This window comes from Schistocerca piceifrons, chromosome 3, assembly GCF_021461385.2.
Source record: "Schistocerca piceifrons isolate TAMUIC-IGC-003096 chromosome 3, iqSchPice1.1, whole genome shotgun sequence".
NCBI classification, from domain to species: domain Eukaryota; kingdom Metazoa; phylum Arthropoda; class Insecta; order Orthoptera; family Acrididae; genus Schistocerca; species Schistocerca piceifrons.
This window is the reverse complement of record NC_060140.1, coordinates 474,187,821-474,209,079: the sequence shown is the minus strand read 5'-3', so window position 1 is coordinate 474,209,079 and position 21,259 is coordinate 474,187,821. Positions and strand designations below refer to the sequence as shown.

At 41.9% G+C, this 21,259-nt stretch overlaps 6 non-coding genes across 6 annotated transcripts; 5 read left to right on the top strand and 1 right to left on the bottom strand.

The window, feature by feature from the left end:
* Positions 1-894: 894 nt before the first annotated feature.
* On the bottom strand, positions 895-969 carry Trnas-cga. Its single transcript has one exon. It is a non-coding gene; the product is annotated as a tRNA-Ser (tRNA).
* Positions 970-2,548: 1,579 nt separating this feature from the next.
* On the top strand, positions 2,549-2,623 carry Trnar-gcg. The gene has a single exon. It is a non-coding gene; the product is annotated as a tRNA-Arg (tRNA).
* Positions 2,624-3,151: 528 nt separating this feature from the next.
* On the top strand, positions 3,152-3,226 carry Trnas-cga. The gene has a single exon. It is a non-coding gene; the product is annotated as a tRNA-Ser (tRNA).
* A 1,128-nt stretch (positions 3,227-4,354) lies between these two features.
* Trnar-gcg lies at positions 4,355-4,429 on the top strand. Its single transcript has one exon. It is a non-coding gene; the product is annotated as a tRNA-Arg (tRNA).
* A 528-nt stretch (positions 4,430-4,957) lies between these two features.
* On the top strand, positions 4,958-5,032 carry Trnas-cga. Its single transcript has one exon. It is a non-coding gene; the product is annotated as a tRNA-Ser (tRNA).
* Positions 5,033-6,461: 1,429 nt separating this feature from the next.
* Trnas-cga lies at positions 6,462-6,536 on the top strand. Its single transcript has one exon. It is a non-coding gene; the product is annotated as a tRNA-Ser (tRNA).
* Positions 6,537-21,259: the final 14,723 nt, after the last annotated feature.

Here is a 21,259-nt window from a genome sequence, read left to right as displayed (position 1 = left end):
ACCCTCTATGAATGGTATAGAGTTATCAGTCTGTCTGGCATTTTATTTATTTTAAATAAGCTTTTCACTCCGTTAGGAGTAGATCGTTGCTGCGAAAATGCGATAAGTAAAAAGCAAATCAAAACAAATTACCGAGCGAACGTTAACAGTCTAAACCAAAATTCAGCAGGTTCAGAGTTGATGAAGGACTTAGACAATTGATCCTATCGCGGGAAGAACTTTTATTACACTGCCTCGGACGAAATGTTCAAATTACGAAACTGGAAAGTATGATGAGTTTATAGCGAAGGAGTTAGGGCAACACGTAAGAGGTCTTACGTGGACCGCTTCCGGTTTGTAGATGACATTGTACTATCTGTTTCAGTTTTTCTGAAAACACTTCATTAAGGCATCAAAACCCAGAACAGCAGTCAAAATTAGATCCATTGAAACTAAGATGACGAGTGATCTGTGTTATGCATTTTTTTAATTTAAAACAAGTGGCAACCTTCGCAATGTCTTTGAAAAATTAATATCATGCAGTTACCAGAATGAGATTTTCACTCTGCAGCGGAGTGTGCGCTGATATGAAACTTCCTGGCAGATTAAAACTGTGTGCCCGACCGAGACTCGAACTCGGGACCTTTGCCTTTCGCGGGCAAGTGCTCTACCAACTGAGCTACCGAAGCACGACTCACGCCCGGTACTTACAGCTTTACTTCTGCCAGTACCTCGTCTCCTACCTTCCAAACTTTACAAAAGCTCTCCTGCGAACCTTGCAGAACTAGCACTCCTGAAATAAAGGATATTGCGGAGATATGGCTTAGCCACAGCCTTGGGGATGTTTCCAGAATGAGATTTTCACTCTGCAGCGGAGTGTGCGCTGATATGAAACTTCCTGGCAGATTAAAACTGTGTGTCCGACCGAGACTCGAACTCGGGACCTTTGCCTTTCGCGGGCAAGTGCTCTACCAACTGAGCTACCGAAGCACGACTCACGCCCGGTACTCACAGCTTTACTTCTGCCAGTACCTCGTCTCCTACCTTCCAAACTTTACAGAAGCTCTCCTGCGAACCTTGCAGAACTAGCACTCCTGAAATAAAGGATATTGCGGAGATATGGCTTAGCCACAGCCTTGGGGATGTTTCCAGAATGAGATTTTCACTCTGCAGCGGAGTGTGCGCTGATATGAAACTTCCTGGCAGATTAAAACTGTGTGCCCGACCGAGACTCGAACTCGGGACCTTTGCCTTTCGCGGGCAAGTGCTCTACCAACTGAGCTACCGAAGCACGACTCACGCCCGGTACTCACAGCTTTACTTCTGCCAGTACCTCGTCTCCTACCTTCCAAACTTTACAGAAGCTCTCCTGCGAACCTTGCAGAACTAGCACTTGCCCGCGAAAGGCAAAGGTCCCGAGTTCGAGTCTCGGTCGGGCACACAGTTTTAATCTGCCAGGAAGTTTCATATCAGCGCACACTCCGCTGCAGAGTGAAAATCTCATTCTGGAAACATCCCCAAGGCTGTGGCTAAGCCATATCTCCGCAATATCCTTTATTTCAGGAGTGCTAGTTCTGCAAGGTTCGCAGGAGAGCTTCTGTAAAGTTTGGAAGGTAGGAGACGAGGTACTGGCAGAAGAAAAGCTGTGAGTACCGGGCGTGAGTCGTGCTTCGGTAGCTCAGTTGGTAGAGCACTTGCCCGCGAAACGCAAAGGTCCCGAGTTCGAGTCTCGGTCGGGCACACAGTTTTAATCTGCCAGGAAGTTTCATATCAGCGCACACTCCGCTCCAGAGTGAAAATCTCATTCTGGAAACATCCCCAAGGCTGTGGCTAAGCCATATCTCCGCAATATCCTTTATTTCAGGAGTGCTAGTTCTGCAAGGTTCGCAGGAGAGCTTCTGTAAAGTTTGGAAGGTAGGAGACGAGGTACTGGCAGAAGTAAAGCTGTGAGTACCGGGCGTGAGTCGTGCTTCGGTAGCTCAGTTGGTAGAGCACTTGCCCGCGAAAGGCAAAGGTCCCGAGTTCGAGTCTCGGTCGGGCACACAGTTTTAATCTGCCAGGAAATTTCATATCAGCGCACACTCCGCTGCAGAGTGAAAATCTCATTCTGGAAACATCCCCAAGGCTGTGGCTAAGCCATATCTCCGCAATATCCTTTATTTCAGGAGTGCTAGTTCTGCAAGGTTCGCAGGAGAGCTTCTGTAAAGTTTGGAAGGTAGGAGACGAGGTACTGGCAGAAGTAAAGCTGTGAGTACCGGGCGTGAGTCGTGCTTCGGTAGCTCAGTTGGTAGAGCACTTGCCCGCGAAAGGCAAAGGTCCCGAGTTCGAGTCTCGGTCGGGCACACAGTTTTAATCTGCCAGGAAGTTTCATATCAGCGCACACTCCGCTGCAGAGTGAAAATCTCATTCTGGAAACATCCCCAAGGCTGTGGCTAAGCCATATCTCCGCAATATCCTTTATTTCAGGAGTGCTAGTTCTGCAAGGTTCGCAGGAGAGCTTCTGTAAAGTTTGGAAGGTAGGAGACGAGGTACTGGCAGAAGAAAAGCTGTGAGTACCGGGCGTGAGTCGTGCTTCGGTAGCTCAGTTGGTAGAGCACTTGCCCGCGAAAAGCAAGGGTCCCGAGTTCGAGTCTCGGTCGGGCACACAGTTTTAATCTGCCAGGAAGTTTCATATCAGCGCACACTCCGCTCCAGAGTGAAAATCTCATTCTGGAAACATCCCCAAGGCTGTGGCTAAGCCATATCTCCGCAATATCCTTTATTTCAGGAGTGCTAGTTCTGCAAGGTTCGCAGGAGAGCTTCTGTAAAGTTTGGAAGGTAGGAGACGAGGTACTGGCAGAAGTAAAGCTGTGAGTACCGGGCGTGAGTCGTGCTTCGGTAGCTCAGTTGGTAGAGCACTTGCCCGCGAAAGGCAAAGGTCCCGAGTTCGAGTCTCGGTCGGGCACACAGTTTTAATCTGCCAGGAAGTTTCATATCAGCGCACACTCCGCTGCAGAGTGAAAATCTCATTCTGGAAACATCCCCAAGGCTGTGGCTAAGCCATATCTCCGCAATATCCTTTATTTCAGGAGTGCTAGTTCTGCAAGGTTCGCAGGAGAGCTTCTGTAAAGTTTGGAAGGTAGGAGACGAGGTACTGGCAGAAGTAAAGCTGTGAGTACCGGGCGTGAGTCGTGCTTCGGTAGCTCAGTTGGTAGAGCACTTGCCCGCGAAAGGCAAAGGTCCCGAGTTCGAGTCTCGGTCGGACACACAGTTTTAATCTGCCAGGAAGTTTCATATCAGCGCACACTCCGCTGCAGAGTGAAAATCTCATTCTGGAAACATCCCCAAGGCTGTGGCTAAGCCATATCTCCGCAATATCCTTTATTTCAGGAGTGCTAGTTCTGCAAGGTTCGCAGGAGAGCTTCTGTAAAGTTTGGAAGGTAGGAGACGAGGTACTGGCAGAAGAAAAGCTGTGAGTACCGGGCGTGAGTCGTGCTTCGGTAGCTCAGTTGGTAGAGCACTTGCCCGCGAAACGCAAAGGTCCCGAGTTCGAGTCTCGGTCGGGCACACAGTTTTAATCTGCCAGGAAGTTTCATATCAGCGCACACTCCGCTCCAGAGTGAAAATCTCATTCTGGAAACATCCCCAAGGCTGTGGCTAAGCCATATCTCCGCAATATCCTTTATTTCAGGAGTGCTAGTTCTGCAAGGTTCGCAGGAGAGCTTCTGTAAAGTTTGGAAGGTAGGAGACGAGGTACTGGCAGAAGTAAAGCTGTGAGTACCGGGCGTGAGTCGTGCTTCGGTAGCTCAGTTGGTAGAGCACTTGCCCGCGAAAGGCAAAGGTCCCGAGTTCGAGTCTCGGTCGGGCACACAGTTTTAATCTGCCAGGAAATTTCATATCAGCGCACACTCCGCTGCAGAGTGAAAATCTCATTCTGGAAACATCCCCAAGGCTGTGGCTAAGCCATATCTCCGCAATATCCTTTATTTCAGGAGTGCTAGTTCTGCAAGGTTCGCAGGAGAGCTTCTGTAAAGTTTGGAAGGTAGGAGACGAGGTACTGGCAGAAGTAAAGCTGTGAGTACCGGGCGTGAGTCGTGCTTCGGTAGCTCAGTTGGTAGAGCACTTGCCCGCGAAAGGCAAAGGTCCCGAGTTCGAGTCTCGGTCGGGCACACAGTTTTAATCTGCCAGGAAGTTTCATATCAGCGCACACTCCGCTGCAGAGTGAAAATCTCATTCTGGAAACATCCCCAAGGCTGTGGCTAAGCCATATCTCCGCAATATCCTTTATTTCAGGAGTGCTAGTTCTGCAAGGTTCGCAGGAGAGCTTCTGTAAAGTTTGGAAGGTAGGAGACGAGGTACTGGCAGAAGAAAAGCTGTGAGTACCGGGCGTGAGTCGTGCTTCGGTAGCTCAGTTGGTAGAGCACTTGCCCGCGAAAAGCAAGGGTCCCGAGTTCGAGTCTCGGTCGGGCACACAGTTTTAATCTGCCAGGAAGTTTCATATCAGCGCACACTCCGCTCCAGAGTGAAAATCTCATTCTGGAAACATCCCCAAGGCTGTGGCTAAGCCATATCTCCGCAATATCCTTTATTTCAGGAGTGCTAGTTCTGCAAGGTTCGCAGGAGAGCTTCTGTAAAGTTTGGAAGGTAGGAGACGAGGTACTGGCAGAAGTAAAGCTGTGAGTACCGGGCGTGAGTCGTGCTTCGGTAGCTCAGTTGGTAGAGCACTTGCCCGCGAAAGGCAAAGGTCCCGAGTTCGAGTCTCGGTCGGGCACACAGTTTTAATCTGCCAGGAAGTTTCATATCAGCGCACACTCCGCTGCAGAGTGAAAATCTCATTCTGGAAACATCCCCAAGGCTGTGGCTAAGCCATATCTCCGCAATATCCTTTATTTCAGGAGTGCTAGTTCTGCAAGGTTCGCAGGAGAGCTTCTGTAAAGTTTGGAAGGTAGGAGACGAGGTACTGGCAGAAGTAAAGCTGTGAGTACCGGGCGTGAGTCGTGCTTCGGTAGCTCAGTTGGTAGAGCACTTGCCCGCGAAAGGCAAAGGTCCCGAGTTCGAGTCTCGGTCGGACACACAGTTTTAATCTGCCAGGAAGTTTCATATCAGCGCACACTCCGCTGCAGAGTGAAAATCTCATTCTGGAAACATCCCCAAGGCTGTGGCTAAGCCATATCTCCGCAATATCCTTTATTTCAGGAGTGCTAGTTCTGCAAGGTTCGCAGGAGAGCTTCTGTAAAGTTTGGAAGGTAGGAGACGAGGTACTGGCAGAAGTAAAGCTGTGAGTACCGGGCGTGAGTCGTGCTTCGGTAGCTCAGTTGGTAGAGCACTTGCCCGCGAAACGCAAAGGTCCCGAGTTCGAGTCTCGGTCGGGCACACAGTTTTAATCTGCCAGGAAGTTTCATATCAGCGCACACTCCGCTGCAGAGTGAAAATCTCATTCTGGAAACATCCCCAAGGCTGTGGCTAAGCAATATCTCCGCAATATCCTTTATTTCAGGAGTGCTAGTTCTGCAAGGTTCGCAGGAGAGCTTCTGTAAAGTTTGGAAGGTAGGAGACGAGGTACTGGCAGAAGTAAAGCTGTGAGTACCGGGCGTGAGTCGTGCTTCGGTAGCTCAGTTGGTAGAGCACTTGCCCGCGAAAGGCAAAGGTCTCGAGTTCGAGTCTCGGTCGGGCACACAGTTTTAATCTGCCAGGAAGTTTCATATCAGCGCACACTCCGCTGCAGAGTGAAAATCTCATTCTGGAAACATCCCCAAGGCTGTGGCTAAGCCATATCTCCGCAATATCCTTTATTTCAGGAGTGCTAGTTCTGCAAGGTTCGCAGGAGAGCTTCTGTAAAGTTTGGAAGGTAGGAGACGAGGTACTGGCAGAAGTAAAGCTGTGAGTACTGGGCGTGAGTCGTGCTTCGGTAGCTCAGTTGGTAGAGCACTTGCCCGCGAAAGGCAAAGGTCCCGAGTTCGAGTCTCGGTCGGGCACACAGTTTTAATCTGCCAGGAAGTTTCATATCAGCGCACACTCCGCTGCAGAGTGAAAATCTCATTCTGGAAACATCCCCAAGGCTGTGGCTAAGCCATATCTCCGCAATATCCTTTATTTCAGGAGTGCTAGTTCTGCAAGGTTCGCAGGAGAGCTTCTTTAAAGTTTGGAAGGTAGGAGACGAGGTACTGGCAGAAGTAAAGCTGTGAGTACCGGGCGTGAGTCGTGCTTCGGTAGCTCAGTTGGTAGAGCACTTGCCCGCGAATGGCAAAGGTCCCGAGTTCGAGTCTCGGTCGGGCACACAGTTTTAATCTGCCAGGAAGTTTCATATCAGCGCACACTCCGCTGCAGAGTGAAAATCTCATTCTGGAAACATCCCCAAGGCTGTGGCTAAGCCATATCTCCGCAATATCCTTTATTTCAGGAGTGCTAGTTCTGCAAGGTTCGCAGGAGAGCTTCTGTAAAGTTTGGAAGGTAGGAGACGAGGTACTGGCAGAAGTAAAGCTGTGAGTACCGGGCGTGAGTCGTGCTTCGGTAGCTCAGTTGGTAGAGCACTTGCCCGCGAAAGGCAAAGGTCCCGAGTTCGAGTCTCGGTCGAGCACACAGTTTTAATCTGCCAGGAAGTTTCATATCAGCGCACACTCCGCTGCAGAGTGAAAATCTCATTCTGGAAACATCCCCAAGGCTGTGGCTACGCCATATCTCCGCAATATCCTTTATTTCAGGAGTGCTAGCTCCGCAAGGTTCGCAGGAGAGCTTCTGTAAAGTTTGGAAGGTAGGAGACGAGGTACTGGCAGAAGTAAAGCTGTGAGTACCGGGCGTGAGTCGTGCTTCGGTAGCTCAGTTGGTAGAGCACTTGCCCGCGAAAGGCAAAGGTCCCGAGTTCGAGTCTCGGTCGGGCACACAGTTTTAATCTGCCAGGAAGTTTCATATCAGCGCACACTCCGCTGCAGAGTGAAAATCTCATTCTGGAAACATCCCCAAGGCTGTGGCTAAGCCATATCTCCGCAATATCCTTTATTTCAGGAGTGCTAGTTCTGCAAGGTTCGCAGGAGAGCTTCTGTAAAGTTTGGAAGGTAGGAGACGAGGTACTGGCAGAAGTAAAGCTGTGAGTACCGGGCGTGAGTCGTGCTTCGGTAGCTCAGTTGGTAGAGCACTTGCCCGCGAAAGGCAAAGGTCCCGAGTTCGAGTCTCGGTCGGGCACACAGTTTTAATCTGCCAGGAAGTTTCATATCAGCGCACACTCCGCTGCAGAGTGAAAATCTCATTCTGGAAACATCCCCAAGGCTGTGGCTAAGCCATATCTCCGCAATATCCTTTATTTCAGGAGTGCTAGTTCTGCAAGGTTCGCAGGAGAGCTTCTGTAAAGTTTGGAAGGTAGGAGACGAGGTACTGGCAGAAGTAAAGCTGTGAGTACCGGGCGTGAGTCGTGCTTCGGTAGCTCAGTTGGTAGAGCACTTGCCCGCGAAAGGCAAAGGTCCCGAGTTCGAGTCTCGGTCGGGCACACAGTTTTAATCTGCCAGGAAGTTTCATCATCATGCAGTTAATTTCATTATTTTAATCAATTTACGCCTACCGCTATCTTACTTACAGAAATGCATGTAACAAGTATTAAGAAATCCGTACCTTGATGGCATGACAAAATAGATTAATGTAAAATTTACTGTACCAGTGAACAAGTCCATGTAATTTAGAAAATTAAAGACAATGAGCCAAAACACATTTAAACAAACGAGAAGAGAGTAAAGAAATGGCTAGCAGTTCCTTTCTAAAATTGGAATCAGTGCCGAACAGGATATTTCCAATGTCTAGAATGACAATTGTAGAACCAAATCGTACGGATAGCTTTAATCTGCGGCACCTGGGCATCGGACATCGAGCTTCGAAACATCATCAAAAAATATAGAATGTGTCTTGTAATTAACGAAAGGAAAGAAAGGCTCACAAATGTGCAGGAGAAAGTACGTACACTTGCAGAGTTATGTCATAGTGAGAACCAGCAAAATGAAATAGAAATGGACAGGATTTAAAGCCAGATGATGGACAAAGGATAGATTAAAGAAAAAGTTCACTGGATTACTCCTGATGAAAAACGAAACAGACGACAACCTAACAGATAAGTGCAACACGACTTCAAAGCTGAGACTGTGCAAACGCGGGCGCATATAGCAGTAAACTGTAAGACTGGTAACATACTCATTTTCCAAAGACAATAGGCCAAAACCAAAGGATTTACTGATTCCGTCGGTTCACATTTCGTGTTTCCTTCCTGGAACATTTCACTGACAGACTGGTGTATGCCGATAAGGACTTCTACAAAAGTTGGCACAGTGCTTTGGATGTTTTCCAGATTCTACATCAGGCGCGTCGGACGAAGCTACTCGTATGATAGATGCGCTGGTACAATGCGAACTGCATAACAATGTTGTGCGCAGTCTCCTTGATACGCTCTTTGCGGTTTTCCAAATATTCTCTTTCCGCAGAGTGGGGGCCCACTGTCTGCTAGACAACACGTAACGCGTCTGCGTCCTGCATCTAGTTGGCGAGATTCCATCAACTGCTGCCATCGGCATATTCATAAGTGATGGTACGTCTTTTTCCTTTTACATTCATGTAGATACGATTTCTTTACTTGATCTCAGCTCTAAGCGATTCGGTCGCACAACACAGCTCTTGTGTTTATGCATTTCGGTTTTAAAGCTCAGAAAATAGTTCTATACACACAATCAAAAGAGTAGCATGAAACGATGGCCATATATCTGCATTGGTGGTTTTTGTAACGGAGGTGTCCACTCTTATTTACCCGGTGCTCCAACCACCACCTCCAGACCTTAATAAATTGTGCACGATTCCATATTTAGGGAAAATCCGTGTGAACGTGGCCGTAAAGCTTAAATCCAGGAACAGTAAAACATCATTTTATCTCAGCAACACTGTTGGGCACTTTTTCCCAATGGTGATGACAGCACTCGAGCTTTGGAAAATACAGATATGTATAAAATCACTTGTAATCGTGGCAAATTTTGTATAGGCTTGTTTTCAGCCTCATTGAAGCTGGAGACTTTGAAAAGGAGACTATGCTTTTAAAGAAAGGCACAGTAGCAACGTGCAACATGAACTCTTACATAGTATCCACAAAGGAAGGAGGATTAACTACCTTTAAATAATAGAAATTAATAAACGTAATATGTCCTGTTTCCCAAGCTTAGTACTGAATGAGCAGATGACACTGTTCCCATATTCGCCACATCTAACTGTAGATACTACTAATAATGCCATCCAAACCACATTGTAAATTACCCCTACCACTCACATCGCTCATTTTTCCTTTATTTCAGTTACTGTACTTTCACTTGCACTGTTAAAAGTATTAATTTGTATAATTAAGGCTGTTTTATTTACATGTTTAGTCTCAGTTATTATATTGCACTTGTTTGTAATAGTGGACCTCTGAAGCACAACATAAACTTCTTCAGTCACCACCTTAGGACATGTCACCAAATTTAACTGTATATTCTACACTTATTTTTCCTCTTAGAAAAAAAAGAATGTTCAAATGTGTGTGAAATCTTATGGTCCTTCACGTTTTAGTCAGACATTAACATGTGTCATCTTTGGAAACAAAATGAGATATTCTGCAGTTGCACTGTTTTTAAAATCTTTGATCCCATAAAAATTTCACGGTCAACCATATTTGTATTTGTATTTGATGATGCCATAGTAGCCGAAAACTGGTTTCTAAAACAATAAATATTGCATAATATTAACCAGTGTTGTATGCATTTTATTCATTACATGAAACACTACTCTTCCTTCCTTCCTTTTATCGAAATGTTCGAGGATCTGGTGGAAATTTACACTGTTGACAGAGGTTCACGTCTGCAGATTAACTTTGCCCCTGTTCTACATACATACATGTACTTGCTACAGTTATCTTTTTCTATTCATTATTGAAACTCATGTCAAATTGCCCCTGTGCTTCCACAAAAAGTCACCATAACCTCAGTCTGGATCAGTTTGGTACCTACATAATACGAAAATAATTTCTGAACTATCGTGAATTGATGTCTAGCCGAGTAGGCACTTACACGACACAAAAATGAGTTTTCAGCTATTGCGAACAGATATTTATCCGAGAGTAAATGCGTGGTGTCGAATTAGTGGAATTTTATGGTGAGAAGTTGAATTTTTTTTCTAGATTCTTACGTATAAACTGACCGAATTAGTCAGCTTCGAAAATCATGCCTTTTGTATCCGTACTGACGGACAGCCATGCGATACCTTTGTAACTAATAAGATTTTAAAATTATTTTCGTTTTTGTTGATAAACAAAGTGAAAAGTGTGAACCCGGCGCCAGCAGCAGCGGGGCATCAAAGCAAATGCTCTCATTCGACGGACGAATCGTCAGAAGCGATGCATGCCCTTGCCCCACATGATAAAAAACTGTAATGAAAATGTATTCTTCCTTCGTAATTCAAACCTCGCCACCTTCGTTAGAGACCTCGACTACGTGGTAATAGTACAGAAAGCAAGCGACTTATTATGTGACTGAATACCTGACACAAGTCTCGATTCCTTTACTGCTGATATACTGACTAAAATATGGTTGTTCGGAGATTTTCGATCTAAGTAAGTACTATATTTTTATGAAAGGATGAAGATTCTCTTCAGTGTTATCGATATATCTGACAAAACGATATGAAGTCACAGACCCTAACACAGCATTTCCATAGATTCATTTCTGATGTAACACTAACGCACTGATGCTGTTCTAAGTGTTTCTCTTGTACTGTGAAATTATGTAAGCCGTACTTCTGTACCGTTGGGGAGTTGTAATGATCTTCCGCTACGAAGAATCTCATAGAAATTAAAAAAGGGCAAGTCTTATGAGACAGCTTAGTTGATGTAACTGTGAAAATAATCTAGAACGTATTATGGATATTAAGAATTATTGCTGAATGAAACAATAAGTTTACTGTTACAAGTCACTGTTTAATTTATTTTCCAATCGCGTTTCAGATGTTTAAAGTTCCATTAACAGGTGAATTTGCTTGTATTAAAGTGGCATGCTTGTGCTGTTTTACGACTTCGGGGTAATCTGTGGCACTGTGTCCAGTGGTGACAGATTCACTTCTCTGTCGTAATACATCTTTGTAAACGGAGATGGTAACAGTGAACTTGTTGTTCCATTCGATACCAATAACAGTCGCGGTAAAGCCTCACCTACAATTTTCGCATTTAAAGAACTAATGTGCCAAGTATCGTATGAATATGAAAAACTATAAGGAAAACTTCGAAAGATGACCTTAATCATCGCTAAAGACAGAGGAGGGAGGATAAAAGAGATCTATTGCTGTAATGAGATGACCATTTGCATGAAAGTCCCTGCAGGTTCCTCACAGAAATTGTTCGTAGTAGAGTCTCCACTATCAATTGTCTTGAAAACTCTGTGTATCCAAAAATGTGCCAGTGAGAACATGAAATGTAGTCCGACTAGTCTATTCTTCTTAGGACGGGACGCGTGTGCATATTGAGAACGATGGCGAGAGTGCACAATCGAAACTCTCCTCTTTCAACAGTGATGTGTGTTCTGGGTTCCGTAACGATTTCGACTGTCATTTAGTGAGTTCCAGAAGGTGGAACTGTCATACAGTAAGGGAAGGTGATGAAGTTGGTTCAGTAACGCAAGCTTTGTTTCCATTAGGACCACACTACCTTAAATGCCCAGTATCGATGTCACGATCTCGGTAATGAAATGACAAATCTTTTCTGATAACTTTTTGTGGCTAGGGTTTAGAGCCACGCAATTTTTAAAACTGCTCATTGTCGCTTTTTACAGACAAAAGACGTCTTTTAAAGGGAGACTCCAACCTAAAACTTCAACTTTTTTCAAAGAAACTGTAACGGCTGTGACAGGTCTTTTGAGTGTTTACCCTTAGATCCCAAAACGATTTGACGTATTTAAATTACAAATATTTGAAATGTGAACCGTACAAGGGGCCGTACCACACTGTCAGTTGTCAAAGCCATCGGGTATAACCTGTCTATCAGGGACTTGCATCAATTGCGCTAACAGAAAGATACAGTGACGGAAAGACACAAAAATGAAAATCTGCGTAGTGTCACTTGCTCCAAGTGTCCTTAAGAAAAAAGGGAAGGAAGGAAGAGGGTTCAACGTCCCGTCTAAATTGAGATTATTAGAGACTCGAATTGTGTTACGGATGGGGAAGGAAAGCGGCCGTGCTCTTCCAAAGGAAACATTCCGGCATTTGTCTAGAGCGATTTCGGGAAATCACAGACAAGTTAAATCGGGATGGTCGGGCGCGGGTTTGAACCGGCGTCCTCCCGAATGCGAGTCCAGTGCACTCACTAATCAATGCGCCACCTCGCTCGAGCGTAAGGAAAGAGATACTTTTGAGTCTTGTAGAAGCTGTTTCTCAGTTCATTGTGGGCTGTTTGACGACTTAAGAAAGCAAGAGTCCTACCACTCTTTTATCATCCTCTTAGAAGAAGATCTACTAATCTAGAGATCAACGGTGGATCAGGCAGTCCACAAGATGATCTCTGGAGAAGGAAAAATTCAAGATAAAGGACACTCTGGTATTGAAACTATAAGAAGAAGAAACCTTACGGCAGAAGGAAGAGAAAACTGTGATTCTGGTTAATTTAAGTGATATATCTCTCGCAACGGCATTCATTTTTTAAAAAAAGCTTTAAAATTCATTTTCTCGTAAGTTTGTTTTCCTAAGTTAGGTGCCAACTTTTTATCCCAAATATTAATCATCCTCAATAAATTTTTTGCAGGAAATATCCTTAAGATATTTGGATTCTTTTAGGCATTAGTCTTATCGATGTAGTGTGCCTGTTTTATTATCACATTTATGTATCGATAATTAATGAAAATTTAAGTCTGAAACTTGAAAAATGTACTGAAAGTAAATTAATAACATTTATCATAAAATGAATGCTTAGAACTGTTGAATAACGTCTTGTAAATGTACCTAAAAAGTTCGGAATGTTAAAATTGAGGTCTGAGTAGTAAAAGTTGTTTTCCAAAATTACTTTTAAAATCATTTTAATAATAAGAAAATCAGAAACAAATGAAGTTCAGGACTTCAAAACTTGGATTTTGCTACATCTTTAAATGATACATATGATTCTAAAATTCGGTTTACATTGGCAAAATATAAGGAAAGTTGCATTCTTGGGTGAAGTCCCTTGGTTTCCGAAATATCCTTAGCTGAATATTATCTAATTACTATGCTTTACGTAGGAAAGATAATTATTGTTCCATTATGCTTCTTCAACTACTAGCAAAGATTTGAAAATCGATGGAAGACTACGTTTCAGAACCGGTCCACATCGAGGTCATTAGAGATAGAACCCAAGCTCAGACTGAGAAAGGATAAGAAGGGAAATCGGCCACGCCTTTTTTGCCAGCTAGCTTGAGTAATTTACTCAAATTAATAAAGACATTGACATGGGTGGGCGGACGGGAATTTTAACCGTCGTTCTCCCAAATGCGAGTCCACTTCCTACTAGCGCAGCGCCTCACGACGTGCAAAGTATTGTAATAGTTTTGTTTGGTTGCGATAAAATCTGTGTAATCCAACTGACCATATTAAGTAATAAGGGTGTATTCGCACAACAACACAGTACGTAATAAAAGCAACAACGACAGTGATACTTTGCATTTCGACCACGTGTTGTAGATGTGTAGGAAGGGAAATCACCTATGAACGTTAAGATGTAAAGAAATTGTAAGAGGTATGCGCTATATGCGCTGCCTGCAATAGGCAAGGCATAGGAGAGTCTCTGACCAGAGAGCAGTATGTAGTTAGTTGTTGCTTGTCGCTAGTCGGCAGTAGTCTTAAGTAGTCTGCGCGTGTCTGCGCGTGTGTGTAGTCTGCTCTGGTCGGGACTCTGGAGGATGAGTATTATTGTTTAAGGTAAAGAAGCAGCCTTGCGCATATCTAGTAATGTATGTGAATTGTCATGCCAATTTTTTTAAAAAATGCCCCAATAATTATTTTTATAATATAAAGTATTTTTTTAAAAAACGCATTCATTTCAATTTAAAGAATATATCCAATGGTTAATTATTCCTTTCACGAATCACAAAGCATAGGCCAGCATTGCAGGGGGCTGTGCCGAAAATCGTTTAGGTAAGAGCAGATATATTCGCAGTTTTTATTGAGGTAAGATTTTTTTTTTTTTTTTATTCAGAGCACAGGGCCAGGACGCAGCGATGCTGTCGTCCCAAAATTTACCAGGTTACTGAATTTTTATTATTATTTTTGGGTTTAGGAATTTTTCTGTTTCGAACTTAACATTAAATGAGAAAAGAATTTTGTGGGTACATTAAATGTGAATGCATTTCTGCACAGAGATTATAAATGGGAACCTAATTTAGTTCAGAGGTTACAATATTTAAAAATTCATTTAATTAATTTTTCGTGGGGAGGTTACACATGGTTCATTTAATTAATATTTTTGTGGGGAGGTTACACTTAGTTCATATTTATTTTAAATATTTTTGTGGGGAGGTTACTCTTGGTGACATCCGGCCAGGATCGTATTTCTTTGTGAATCTTCTGATAAGTAGTCATAGATCTGCTCTTATTTACTTAAACGTAGTTTGCATCTGGCGCAATGCATTTAGTAATTTGTCACTCTTTCTTTCACAGATCATCGGTAATTTATTGCTCTTTGTTGTAATTGTTTGTTCCATTTTTTTTGCTTTGTATTTGTTTCATTTGTGCTTAATTTTGATTTGTGAAAAATGCCGCGAAAAACTGTTAACAGTACATCGCGATGTGTAATGAGTGAAATAGGCGACTCGAATAATTTGACCGATTGTACTTGCGACACTCAGTGTAATGATGATAATCCCCTAATTGTAGACAATCAATGCGTACCGACCACTAATATTGATTTTGATCCTAGTGATGAGCAAACAAATTCAATCGTGTCGTCTATTAATTTAACGACAATTGATGACGCGTCTCGTTCTGTTACAATGAACGCTGCCCAGCTTCACATACCCGGTTTGCAAAATTTATGTAATGAACAGATAAATTTTTCTAACGAAAATGAACAATGTACTCAAAGTACGTCAAATTTATTTGATTCCGATTTAGCGACCAATAGTGCACATCCGATGGGCAAACCTTTTTGTGAATTACAGAATGACCAAATGGTTACAGAAAACGTGACAAATGCAGATATACCAACACACAGCATAGAAAATAGAGTCGCTAATTTTAGCCTGGATCAAATTATGGTAGTATTGCTACAGTTTAAGAAAGAATTTGACAACAATCACAAACTACTTAATGAAAATTCCAAACAACAGAATGAAAGACAAGACAACAATCACAAACAACTTAATGAAAAACTAGACAACAATTACAAACAGTTGAATGAAAAACAAGACAACCTTAATGAAAATTTCAAACAACTTAGTGAACAGAACAAACAACTTAGTGAACAGAATAAACAGCTTTGTGAACAGATTCCAGTCGTTGCCGCGCAATATCATTATACTAAAGAACAATTACGTGAGGAAATTAAGGCTTGTGCAAGGAAAAGTAGTGAAGAAATTAGATCTGTTGCTCAAGAATTAAGGAATACGCAAACAGCTGCAACAGAATCACTTAGAGACGAAATTAGTGCAGTCGGTAAACAATGTTCTGAAAAAGCAACACAGTTACGCGACGAGTTTAAATTAATGTCAGCAGAACTTTCACGCACACTGGATGCAAAAGTAGACGCGAAATTTGACCAACAGAACGGTCAAATTTATGAACGTTTTAATCACCACCTACAAAACAGTGAAACGCGTTACCGTAAATTCATACAGGAACAAAATAAAGTAAAACGACAAGTCATGGAAACAATTACTCCACAGAGACAGGAAGATAAACGTACATTGTTTACGAAAGCAAAAACATACGTAGACAACAATATTGCTACAGTACCAGACGAAATTAATAATATCAAACAGTTGAACACCGAATTGCGTGATGAAATTTCCGATCTTAAATCAAAAACAGATACACACACAGTAGACTTTCAGACAGTGACCGACAGACTCGAACAATTAGAACTAATACAGGACATTAAAAAATTGAACGAAACCACACGTAAAATACGAAAACAAATTAATGCTTGTGACACTAAAAAAGATGATCAGGTAAAAATACTGACTGAAAAATATGATGAATTGGCCAGTCGTATTGACGTTATCGAAAGTAATAATGACACCAAATCAGACGATGCTTCACCGATTTCGATTAATCAAACGCCTGAATTCCAAAATTTACAACAGACGATCAGTGAGGTAGATTCGTCCAATAATACATTACGTAGAAAATTGTCAACTTTACAGCAAGAAGTGACAGAAATGAAAAATGTTTCAGTCAATAACACGTCACAGCATGCGGCACACTCCGAACATTTGTCACACTCACACAGCCAGTATAATTTAGGTAATTTACAGAGAGTACGTGACTTAGATTCCGAACCATCACAGACAAATAGATTCTCATACAATCCTGAACCTGTTCAGACACACAGAGACGATTCACCCCTTGGATTGGATACAACAATTTAGCTTTGCCTTTCCACCGACTTGGCCTGTAACGCACAAACTTGAATTTATTTGCAGTTTTTTGGAAGGCGAACCGGCAACTCGTATGAGACCGATTGCGAGACAATGCTATTCGGTAGAAGAATTTCAGAATGCTTTTCTATCAGCGTATTGGTCGAAGACGACACGGCGCAGAAACAAGGATCAATTAATTAGTTTACCGAATCATGAGAACTCAAATTTTTCCACTGTCACGCAATGTTTTGAACACATGGTCCAACAAAACCAGTACTGATGTGAACCATACAGTGAATCTGCACTTATTCAATTATGTATTTCTAAATTACCACGATCGTTAAGAGTGTCACTTTTAACGGGTCAGCAGAAAGAAAATATTTCGGCTTTCAGAGATCTGTTACAGCTTTTGGAAGTGCAGCAATCGGATTATTCCTTTATAAGCAAAAATTTTTCATATAATAACCAAGGTCAACAAACATACAGCAATTATGATCAGCCACGCAATTTCAATAGCAAAGCTAATAGACGCTTCAGGAACGACAACCACCAGAACTTAAATAACAGACAAAATTTTAATTATCAGTATCGTCAAAATTATCAGCAACAGGAACCACATTTTGGTAACAATAGAAGTTTTTCACCGCAACAGCATGAAAGCCAGCCGGTTAGCATACCTAACCAACAATGCAGTCTGCAAAGTCAACCAAGGTTTCGCCGACTATGCGTATAGCGTCGGCCCCAACAAACAGTAATGCACAGCAACAAGGGAATCAGTACGTACAGAAAACACACTATTTCAATTCCTATCGCAATGCACCGTATAGAAATGACTATCATGACAGACGTAAAAGTAATGAGCACAATTTTCAGCGTACGTTTAATAACAGTCGGTCTTACCAACAGCAAAATCATCCGCAACAACATATTATCATGAATGAACCAGACAGTAGATATCATCCCGAACGTAATACGTCAGGAAGAAATAACAGAACAGTACAAATAGTTGAAATGCCACAGCATCCTCCCGAAAATAATAGCACGCCAGATAGAATTTGACTAGATACTGTACAGGTCGCACCTTCCAGCAACGCAAGCACTACTTTTGACACGCAGAATGTTGTTCACGAAAATGTTATTACTTTTGACGACATCCGAGACACTCTTTTGCAGGAAAGACCAGTCATTCAAAAAACCATTTCACACCCTGTCATCGAAGTAAAAATTGGATCATCCAAATTTTCAGCAGTAATTGATTCTGGCTCTCCTATGTCAGTTATAAATGAGGAAACTTTTAACGAATGTAACAAAGAGAATAGCTATCCTACGTTACCATTAGGCAAAACTAAAGTAAAAGGAGCAGAATCTGGTAAAGGAGTAGATGTAAAATTACAGACACATTTATCATTTTGTATTGCAGGTCATACATTTCACTCAAATTTTTGGATTGTTCCCTTATTGACGACAGACATTATTTTAGGTACGAATTTTCTGGTACAACACGACGCAATTATTGACTTTCAAAACTCCTATTTAATGTTAAAGGATGAAAATGTACAACTGGCTTTAGAATTTCAGCACTCTTTATCTGCAGAAGAACAAACAATTAATCGTACAGAGGTCATTTCCGCATCACTTAACATTGACTGTCATTCCACATTGTTCACAGATACGTACGTACACAACTATAATACTCCAGACGAAGCCGACTATGACGTTATACAGATGATTTCTGATAAGGTTAAACAGAGCAGTACAAATACAGACGACGAACGCACGCAACTACGCAAAATCCTTTTACAGCTAGCTCCAGTTTTTGACAACGTTCCTGGTACTATGTCCGGTTTTATGTATGAATTTCAAGTTAAACAGCACGACACATTTAAAGCCAAACATTATCCCATTCCGTATATTCACAGAGAACAAGTTAAGAAAGAATTGCAAGCTATGCTTGACCAAGGAATTATTGAACCGGCAGTTAGTCCGTACATAAACCCGCTCGATATTGTTAAGAAAAAGGATGGTTCACTTCGCCTCGTACTTGATTCGCGTCATATCAACGACATTATTATTAATGAAACAGATCGCCCACAGACACTAGAAGAACTTCTACAGAAATTTCATGGTACTGCTATTTATTCCACATTAGATTTGAAATCGGGATTTTGGCAAATTCAACTCCATCCGGACTGCAGAAAGTACACGGCTTTTCTCTGTTTTGGTGACTGTTATCAATTTTGTAAATTACCGTTCGGTTTAACTATTTCTTGAGCAGCATTTATTCGCTGTTTGAATACAACACTTCCGACAGAACTTAAAGACAGAATCACAACGTATGTAGACGACATTCTTATTGCAGAAGCTAACTGGTCTGAACACAATCTGATTCTTGAACAACTGTTACGAACTTTACGTGCACAAGGACTCACAGTTAATCTCAGTAAATCGCACTTTGGCAAAACTTCTATAAAATTTCTTGGACATGTAATTTCAGCAGAAGGCATTGCGCCTGACCCGGAAAAACTTCAAGCTTTACGCGACATTACTGTTCCTACGACGAAGAAACAACTACGCAGCTTTTTGGGTTCAATTAACTTTTTTCGTAAATTTATTCATTATTCTGCTTTAGACACCCCTAGATTATGTCAATTGACAGGTAAAAACACTATTTGGTCCTGGGATAGGCAAGCACATTCTGAATTTGTGAACCTGAAAGAAGCGTTGTTGAATGCACCACTTTTATTACATCCAGATCTTACTAGAAATTTTTCCATTGCCACCGACAGTTCTAACACCGCTTTAAGCGTACACATTTTTCAGGAAATTGAAGAAGATGGCACTACAGTAATTAAAAACATCGCCTTTGCGAGTCGCAGTCTGTCACCTGCTGAACGCAATTATTCTGTTTCAGAACTTGAAACATTGTGTGTTCTATGGGCATTTACGAGATTTCGGCATTTTCTTTATGGAAGACTTACGACCGTTTACACAGATCATAGAGCGATACGGTTTTTACTTTCCGCTAAATTTACACACGACAGATTAAGCAGATGGAAACTTTATTTGCAGGAATTTAATTTTACAATTGTTCACATTCCCGGTACACAAAATACTGTAGCAGACGCCCTATCTCGTTCTCTCAGCAACTATCAGCAAGACATCGCAACCAACTCCTGCAAAGCAAATTTCAGCGTCATGTACATTCAACAAGTTGCATTTGAGAATTTCATTTCGTCGTCATTACAAGACATAGCACAAGAGCAGAGTAAAGACAACGTATGGAAAGAAATCAAACACCTTTGGCAAGATAGGAATAATGTTACCATTAGAAACCATTACACTCTACGCAATAACATTCTGTTTCGCCGCTTTCACCCTGACAGCAACAATTGGTTATTATGCATTCCTGACGAACTTGTTAGCAAATTAATCTGGTATACTCATTTAAGTTACGCACATTACGGAGCCAGAAAATGTTTTCTTGTACTGAGACAGAACTGTTATTTTACCAACATTGAGAAACGTATTCGACGAGTTTTAGCGTCATGTAAAATCTGCCAGAAAGCTAAGTCAGATACGACTTCACATATTCCTCCATTACATCCCATTGTACCTGTTAAATTGAGACACATGGCCGCTGTAGACATTTTTGGTCCGATTCTCCGAACTAATAGAGGTTTTTGCTACATCTTTGTCGCTGTTGAACTCACTTCAAAATTTGTTACCTTCACTCCGTTACGCAAAGCTACTGCTAAAACTGTTTCGAAAGCATTTGTAAAACATTTTCTATTTCATGTAGGGCATGTATTGAAAGTAATTTCTGACAATGGACCACAGTTTCGATCTGCTATATGGACACGTGTGTTACGAGCTAGAAACATTTCTCCGATCTATATAGCCAGGTACCATGCTTCTTCGAACCCTTGTGAACGATTAATGAAAGAAATTGGTAAACTGTGTAGAATATACTGCCACAAAAAATATATTGATTGGGATACACACATACTCTCATTCCAGGATGTAACTAATTCCATACCAAATGAATCTACTATACTATCTCCGTCTGTTATGCTGAAAAATGTTGAACCACCTAACAAAATTAAAGAATTAATAACCTTTCCTACATCTCGTCGACTACGACACCATGAAATAATTGACATTGCACTGAACAACATCAAACGTGCCGCAGAGCGCCGGAGAAGACAGCAAAAACAGGTTTGTACACGCCGTGACTTTCACATTGGACAGAAGATATTGGTACGCACACATTATTTGGAGAAAGTAGATGTAGTAAATTTGAGCTTCTATATGCAGAACCATATCGAATTCGCAGCATTCCTCACTCCAATGTAGTACACGTCGATACTTTGAGAACCAGAAAAACCAAAGGGAATCACCATATCTCCAACATCAAACCCTTTATTGAATGAACACACTTTATGATTTATCACACTGTAATGCTATTTCCTGATTTTTTTTAATGACCACTTATGCAATTATATTCACATGAACACTTACTGAAGATTATCGTATTTTTTCTTGGTAAGTTCCCGGCTAGGTAAGGTTAGCAGGTCGATCTTCTTGTCGTTACACATCAGACCGTGCACATTTTTCCAGATGAACTTATACATTTTATGACCACTTATGCAATTATATTTATATGATTACTTACTGATGATTGTCATATTTTTTCATGGCAAGTGCCCGGCAAGGTAAGG